The sequence below is a fragment of the Mus caroli genome, chromosome 9, assembly GCF_900094665.2.
Source record: "Mus caroli chromosome 9, CAROLI_EIJ_v1.1, whole genome shotgun sequence".
In the NCBI taxonomy this organism is placed as follows: domain Eukaryota; kingdom Metazoa; phylum Chordata; class Mammalia; order Rodentia; family Muridae; genus Mus; species Mus caroli.
The window spans coordinates 12,653,833-12,661,094 of NC_034578.1; the positions used below are offsets into that span (position 1 = coordinate 12,653,833).

Genomic DNA, 7,262 nt, shown 5'->3' on the forward strand with positions numbered 1-7,262 from the left:
TCTCTCTCTCTCTCTCTCTCTCTCTCTCTCTCTCTCTCTCTCTGTGTGTGTGTGTGTGTGTGTGTGTGTGTGTGTGTGTAGTATCACCATGAAACATCATGACCAAAAAGCAAAAATCAAGTTGTAGAGGAAAGGGTTTACTTGATTTACACCTCCAGTTTATAGTCAGTCATTGGAGGAAGTCAGGACAGGAACACAAGCAGAGCTGGAACTAGGAAGCAGAAGCTGATGCAGAGGCCATGGAGGGATGCTGCTTACAGGCCTGCTTCACATGGCTTGCTCAGCCTGCTTTCTCATATATCCCAGGACGACCAGCCCAGGGATGGCCACCCATAGTAGGTCAATGATCAATAATGAGTAAATGCCTTGTAGTTGAATCTCATGGAAGAGAGATTTCTTCAACTGAGATTTCTTCTTTTCTCTCTGATGGCTCTAGTTTGTGTCAAGTACACACACACACACACATCAAAAACCAAAAAAAAAAAAAAAAAAAAAAAAAAAAAAAAAATAAAAAAAAGATATATGTAATAATCAAACACAGGGGTGAAAAAAAAAAAAAAAAAAAAAAACATCCAGTTCTCTCTCCTCTCTCTTTCTCTCTTTCTCTCTCCAAATGTGTGTGTGTGTGTGTGTGTGTGTGTGTAATTATGAAAGAATCAATTCGTTGAGAAAGAATACTATGGAATTTAACTATGTTCTCTTTATACCCCTCCTAAAAGTTTATATCACTTCCTAGCCTCCCCCACCCCTACTCAAGGTTCCTGCTCATTGTCACTCTTTTTATCTAGTTAATAACTGCAAATATGTTTCGATTTGCAGAGTGGACACATGGCTGTACCCTGCCTTCCCATTGGAACAATAAGTATTCATAGCTATGAGGAATGCTTTTAGTGGTCAGCATGACAGGATCTGGATCACATAGGAAGGAGTCTCAGTGAGCAATTAGCAAGATTTTTTTAGATGGTGGGCATGCCTGTGAGGGATTTTCTTAATTGGCTTAAGTGAGATTGAATGATCAATCCTTGATGTGGGCAGCAACATTTCATGGTCTTGGTCTTAGGATGAGTGAGAATGAAAGAGGCAGTTGTGCATAAGTATCCGTTACTTGCTGTCTCTTGATACAAATATAAGCTGACCAATTTGTCCCTGTCTCCTGCCACTGGAACTGGAACTGGACTGTAGCCTGCATCTCTGAACCTGGTAAACAGTTTCTCCTTGAAATTGCTTTTGACTAAGTTTTTATCACAGCAACAGGAAAAGAAACAAAGATCCAATGCAATGAGTCTACCTAGCTAGTCTTTGAATCTTATAAGATAGAGGTAGTTTCAGTAAATATTACTGAAAATGATGTAAATTAAGTGGGTTCTAGGCATGGTAGTACAAGCCTACTAAGCATTTGGGAGATAGAGAAAGGAAGACCCCCAGCTTGAAGCCAGCATGACTCTAAATGATTTTCTGGCCACATAACAGGGTCTTCTTATAAGAAAACAGAAAGAGTGGTCAAGTGATACAAGAAATAGTGAGAGATTAGGTAGAAACTAATGAAAGTGAAGTTAACGTGGAAGAAAAAGGAAGAAAAAGGCTAATGACCTTAGAGTCTCCATCGCTTTGCATAATTTGAGACACCAAAATCAGTCTTAAGACCTATCCATGTCCCTTGTATAACCTTTGTGCCAAGAACGCATCATCTCCAGGAGGGAGTGTCTGAGAGAAGACTATCCTTGGTCCTCTCCAGAAAACTTCCAAGATTTCTGTATCACTGTATAACAACCTAGTCACACTGACAGGGAGACAACACTTTGCTCATGAGATTGACTAATATGTTCTAAGGTCAATTCTTCATTTCCTCGGTTTCCCAGAATCACATGAGGAATCCATTCTCAAAGGTCTGCCCTTCTAGCTGAGTAGGGGGTGGGGAGAACTCCTATGGTGGAAGAGGCTGAAGCTGACACTAACTTGGAAATTCCACCTGAATACATAATTGCTTTAATGAGTCATTTGTTTCTTTATGAGTACCTAACAGTCAAAAGCTAAACCAGAAGAGTTAAACCCACAAGCAAAGTTCTCAATGTCTTCTCAGTAGATTCAATCTGTGTCATTATGAGTGTTTTTAAGAACCGACTTCTCTAAAGTTATTCTTGAAGAACAGAGAAAGGAGTCAGTGGGGAGAAAACTTATAAGATGAGAAGATACTCAGAGAAATTGCTGGGCTTGAAATATCAGTGCAGTCAAATGAGTTCACCCAAAGAAAAGGTTTTCACCTCCAGTTTGTCCAAGAAGAGTGTCACATTGTGGGTCTTCATATCCTCAGCTCTCACAATTTGGAGAAATGGATAATCAACAGTAAGGAAAAAAAGGCGGGGGAAGGAAAAGGAATAAATTACAGGCAGATAAAATTTTAGACATTTTCTTAATAAGCAACTGAGCTATCCATGTTCCTCCCTTCAGTGTTGATAAGCATATGAATATCTGTATACTTCTGAAAGGAGACACTGGTCAGAAAACTCATCTTTCCCCTGGAGTTTATTTGTTCCCCACTTTTTGAGATCAGGTTGGGTTTTATGTGTGTCAGGCTGGACTAGTGTCCTGTAACTTACTTTGGACTCTAGAGTGATCTTCAGTTTCTGATCTTGCCTCCATAGCCTGAGTGCTGGGACTACACACATCTGAAGGCACCTTTATTTTACATTCTCTTTCCAATCCTAGTGTCTCTTCAGTCAGCAAAGATAGGGTTCACCAATACCACTTTTGCAATGAGAAAACTCAATATAAAGGAGCAGCCCTGCCTGAGCCCAGGAGATGAATTCTACTCAATGTTCTTGCAGCAGGACAACACTGGAGGTAACACCGAGGGAAACACCAGACATCCCCACTAGTATGCTTCCCCTCTTTCCATCACTGGCCTGGACAAATCCAAGGCACAGAGAAACACCCGTCCTGACTCCAAGAAAAGAGGATACCAGGTTGTTGGTCGGTAATTTGTGGGTTATGATTGAATAATCCTCTGGAATGGTGGTTGCTTATTTCTTTCTATTTGACATAACTTGCTTTCTAGATTAAGAGCAGTTCCTTCCATGGGAAGCATGCAGGTATGATAATAGACCTTCAACTGTTCTTATGTGAGAGCAGTAAGAACCCTTGCTTTACAAACAGCTGTGAGCTAGCAAAATACCCACACAACACACAGGTCAGTGGGCGCCCCACTCACATCCCCGTTTGTTGCTACTCGTTTTATTCCTTAGTAGCTCAGCACAAATATAATTGCTACTTAACAGACTGACTGGATCCTGACTACTTAAAAATTCCCAAAATGTCTCTGCCAGAAACCAGAATAAATAAAAATTGAGAGAGGCAGAGAGCTGATGGAGGCAAGGCTGGAAAGCCAGTCATTGGTCAACAAACACTGGCTGTGAAAAACCTGCAGTGAGGAGAGCTGGAGGCAGCTCAGCAGCTCAGCAATCTCTGATCTCTCAGCCAGCTGTCTCTCACGCGGAGTTTTGTGTGGCTCAGATATGAAGACGTTATAACATGGACAGTCATGGGAACTTTCTCCTCCCGGTTGCACAGGGCATAGAAACACATTCCAACACCATTGTCCAAGTTCCAGAGACAACAATGGGGACTCCTGATTTAACTGGTTTTAATTATTTGCTTTATTTCTCGAAAGCAACTTGACTCCCTATCCAATGCTAAGAAAAAAAGACAATTGAACTCATCACGCACACCAACCCTACTATATTAAAGTCATATCGAGGAGAAGTTATTATACATTTAAGAAACTCTTTGTCTTTTGGTGCCCTGTTTACCTTGCATGCCTTTTAAATTTACTCTTTAATTCTCCATGTGCAATTGTTCAATTTTTAATAATAATGAAAAAAAAAGGAAGAGGCTCGGTGTGGAGAAGAAGCCGTCAATGATCTTCACATTTTAGAATCGCTTATCATTTTTATTTCTCGATGTCTTCTCCTTCTTTCTCTCTTTCTCCCATCTCCTCCCTTTCTTTCAATCTCCACATCAGACTGAACTTCCTCCTCCACTTCCCATCCCCGCCCCCACGCAAGCATCGGGTAACCCAGAGTTGGGCTGTTGCAGCAGCTAGAGAGCTTATGCTCTCTGGGATGCCGGCCTCTGGGTCCTCAATTCCTGGATGGCAGTTCTCCCTTTCCATGGCCCGAATCAAGGCAGCTTCGCCTGCAGTGTGTCTGGCCTGTTTTGTCTTTCTACATTTTTTTTTTAAACTCGGCCCGGGCGCAATCAAATCCTGGCAACAAAGCCCAAAGCTCAAAGCCACAGAGGTGGACTGGCGGCCAGCTTCCCGCCCCTCCCCCCATTGCCCAAACTCGCTTTTGAAAATGCAAGCGTGGGGCCAGAAAATGAATGTATCGATGGAAAGGAGGATAAAAGGCTGGTACGCGAGTGTACACGAGTGCTATGGGCTTTGCAGTCTTCTTTTATATACCTTTTAAACATCAAGGCCTAAAAGCTAGGAAAGCACTCCGGAGAGCCGTTCCGGAGTCGACCCCGGTGGGCTCACGGCTCCCGCCCGGCGCCCTCCCCCATCTGGCTGAGCGGGTGCTTGGCGCGGTTTGTCTGACACTTGTAAATGGAAGTGGGATCCAACTTGGAAGTAAACGCGCCAAAGTCTGGGGGCGGGGAAGAGGCGAAGGCAGAGAAAGGACTCTCTCATCCTCAGCCTAGCCCAGTGTCCCTCACTCCAGCCGCTGTGCCGAGGATTCTGGAATACCCCCACCAAGATCCAGGTCCCGAGAGCAAGCGACGGCGAAGTGGGTCTCCTTCAGGGAGACTCGAGCCACTGGCTGCCCTCGGTTCCACATTCCAGAGCTTCTTGCTTCTGGGAGACTCCCAGCCACCTCCGCATCTTCACTGCCTGTGTAGTCTACCTTCACGTTCATTTATGGATACTCTCATTGCCGAGCTTGCTCGTTATTGTACCTCAAGGTGGGTGCTATCACCAGCATGCACATCTAGGAGCGCCCCCTTTCCTCTGGTAGCAAGAGCCAAGAGATGTGCCTTTAGCGCGTCCCGCAACACCCGGCCCTCTGCATCCCACCCTCTCTCCGAGCGCACCACAGCTCCCAAGAGCCGGGCAGAGGACAGCAACATAAGTTGCTTTCCGCAAAGTCTAATCTTAGACAATGTTTAAACATTTCCGAAAACACACGAGAGAAGAGTCTGCTGGGGGAGAAACAGTGACCGCATTATACTGCCAAAAAGACCCGGGCTCGCCACCTTTCTCCAGCCCGGCCCGATGCATTTTAGCTCAGCGACCCCAGCTGGTCAAGTCCTCTCGCTCACCAAGCGCCACGCGAAATCTGTCCAGTCCACCTCTGTCACCCCCAGCCAGCTCCCTAAGATCCCCAACTGCACTCCGGTGAGCCAATGGTTTCTTTTCCACATCTTCCGGAAAGAACTCGGGGCGGCGAACAGTGCGCCCTCAACGTGCCCACGAGGAGCCGCAAGGGCTGTTCGGCATCCCTGGGATGATCAGACTAGCGCTATTCTCTTTTCAAATAGCAAGGTCCGTCCTGACGCCCGCCAAAAATCATGCGTTCTCCCAAAGCAGTCGGGTCCATCTCCCGTCAAAACAACAGAAATCCTTTCCTGGCTTCTTGGCTAAACTGTCGCACCAGTTCAAAGTCGGTTGTCATTTAGAACCTTTCACAACCCGACAAGACTCAGACATAGTATGCAGGGGCAGGCGAACATTCTAGGCTACCCTTCCTGCACCGTGGAAGTGGAGGCTGGGCTCTTTGCTCCGCTCATAGCCTCCTCTAGCATGCACCCAACTTGCGCCTCTGGGTCTTGCAAGTGCATCCATTGGCATCTGCCCCTCTTCCTACTGAGTGCTGCAAGCGCCAGCTACCCAGCGGAATCGCCGCCTGATATCATCCACCTGCAGCCAATGGCCAAAGCTCAGTGAGAACCCAGAGCTGCATGCACAGACCCGAAAGATCTCCCTCCTCTTATTGCTAGCCCTAAACTTAACCAACTCCGGTGCCATTTCCTGGCTCCTGCCGCAGGGCTGTCTCCCTGGGTTTCAGCTGGTAGCGGTAATGACCACAGCTCCAGGCAGCGCCCAGGCAGGAACTTTACAAGGTGAAAAGTTTCCCCCCACTCTCTCTGAGAGCTTTAGCTTTCCGGAGCACCCATCACAGCCTCTCTGTAACCAGGTTGCTGAGGCTGTTCTGAGAAAGGTGCACCCCAGCCGGTGCACCATGCACCCAAATAAGCATGCTAAAAATCCTCACGCACCCTTGCCTTGGTCAGCGATGCTCCCCTGCACCCGACGAGTCCTCCGTGGTCTTCCTTTCAAGTCTAGGGGCGAGCTGGCCACCCCGCCGCCTCCGCCGCAGTGCTCGCCGCGTGCTCCCGGCTGAGGCTAGGGCGGCGAGCGGAGGCGCTAGGCGCTCAGGACGCCGCCACTGCTGCGGGTTGGCGGCGGAGGAGGGGAGTCGGAGGAGGATGGCGGCGGGAGGGGTGGGGAACCCGGGAGCGAGGTCCCAACGCGCAGCCCGGATCACAGCGCAGCCTGCCGGGGGGGAGCGGTTCTCGCGTCTGCTCTAGTCAGCTTGCACCGCTACTGCTGGAGGTGGAGACGTACCGGGTTCTCCATCGCAGCGGCCGCCGCCGCACTGCCAACCCCCTAGCTTCGCTGTATTCTCCTCCCTCCCGCAGAGCCGCGTCCTCCGGGGGAAGGGGGTGGGGGATGACCAGAGATCTCCGAGCGCCACACGAAGAGAAGGGGAGGGGGAGGGGAGCAGGGAGACCCGGCGGCCAGCAGGAGGACGCTAAGGGCGCCTCGCCTGGAAGCTGGACTAATTTTAGAGCCTAGGCATCCTTTGCTTCTAGCTTGGCTGGAAGAACGCACCAAAGTCAGACTGACGTTTTCAGAGAGCGCGCACACACCACACTCAATCTGCTCTGCTCTGCTCTTCAGCCGCTGCCTAGAGTGCACTAGACTTCTCTGGACCAGATGAGGAAACTGAGGCACAATGAGACCAACATGGTTTTACCCAAGCTCCTCAGGCTACTTTGAAGCACAGTGGGCACCGCCATCAAACGCTGTACCTCCTGCTGCCCACCCGGGACTCGCATTTCTTTCCCACGCATTTTCAGATTACTGGGATCACCTTTGTGTGGGAGAGAATCTGGGATCACCTTTGTGTGGGAGAGAATCAGACTAAAAAGTAACGTGACTCATCACCCCCACCCAATCTGAAACACCGTGGGATGTGAAGACA

At 48.3% G+C, this 7,262-nt stretch overlaps 1 protein-coding gene across 6 annotated transcripts in view; it reads right to left on the minus strand.

The window, feature by feature from the left end:
* Positions 1 to 6,824, minus strand: part of Fat3 (FAT atypical cadherin 3) — a 576,147-nt gene extending 569,323 nt beyond the window's left edge. For 5 of the 6 annotated variants that reach the window (XM_021172484.2, XM_029481733.1, XM_029481734.1 and 2 more), the window contains exon 1: positions 6,274 to 6,824. The gene's annotated coding sequence lies outside the window, so the exon portion shown is untranslated. The remainder of the gene's footprint in view (positions 1 to 6,273) is intronic. The other variant, XM_029481735.1, reaches the window with a different exon arrangement.
* Between the last annotated feature and the right edge of the window lie 438 nt (positions 6,825 to 7,262).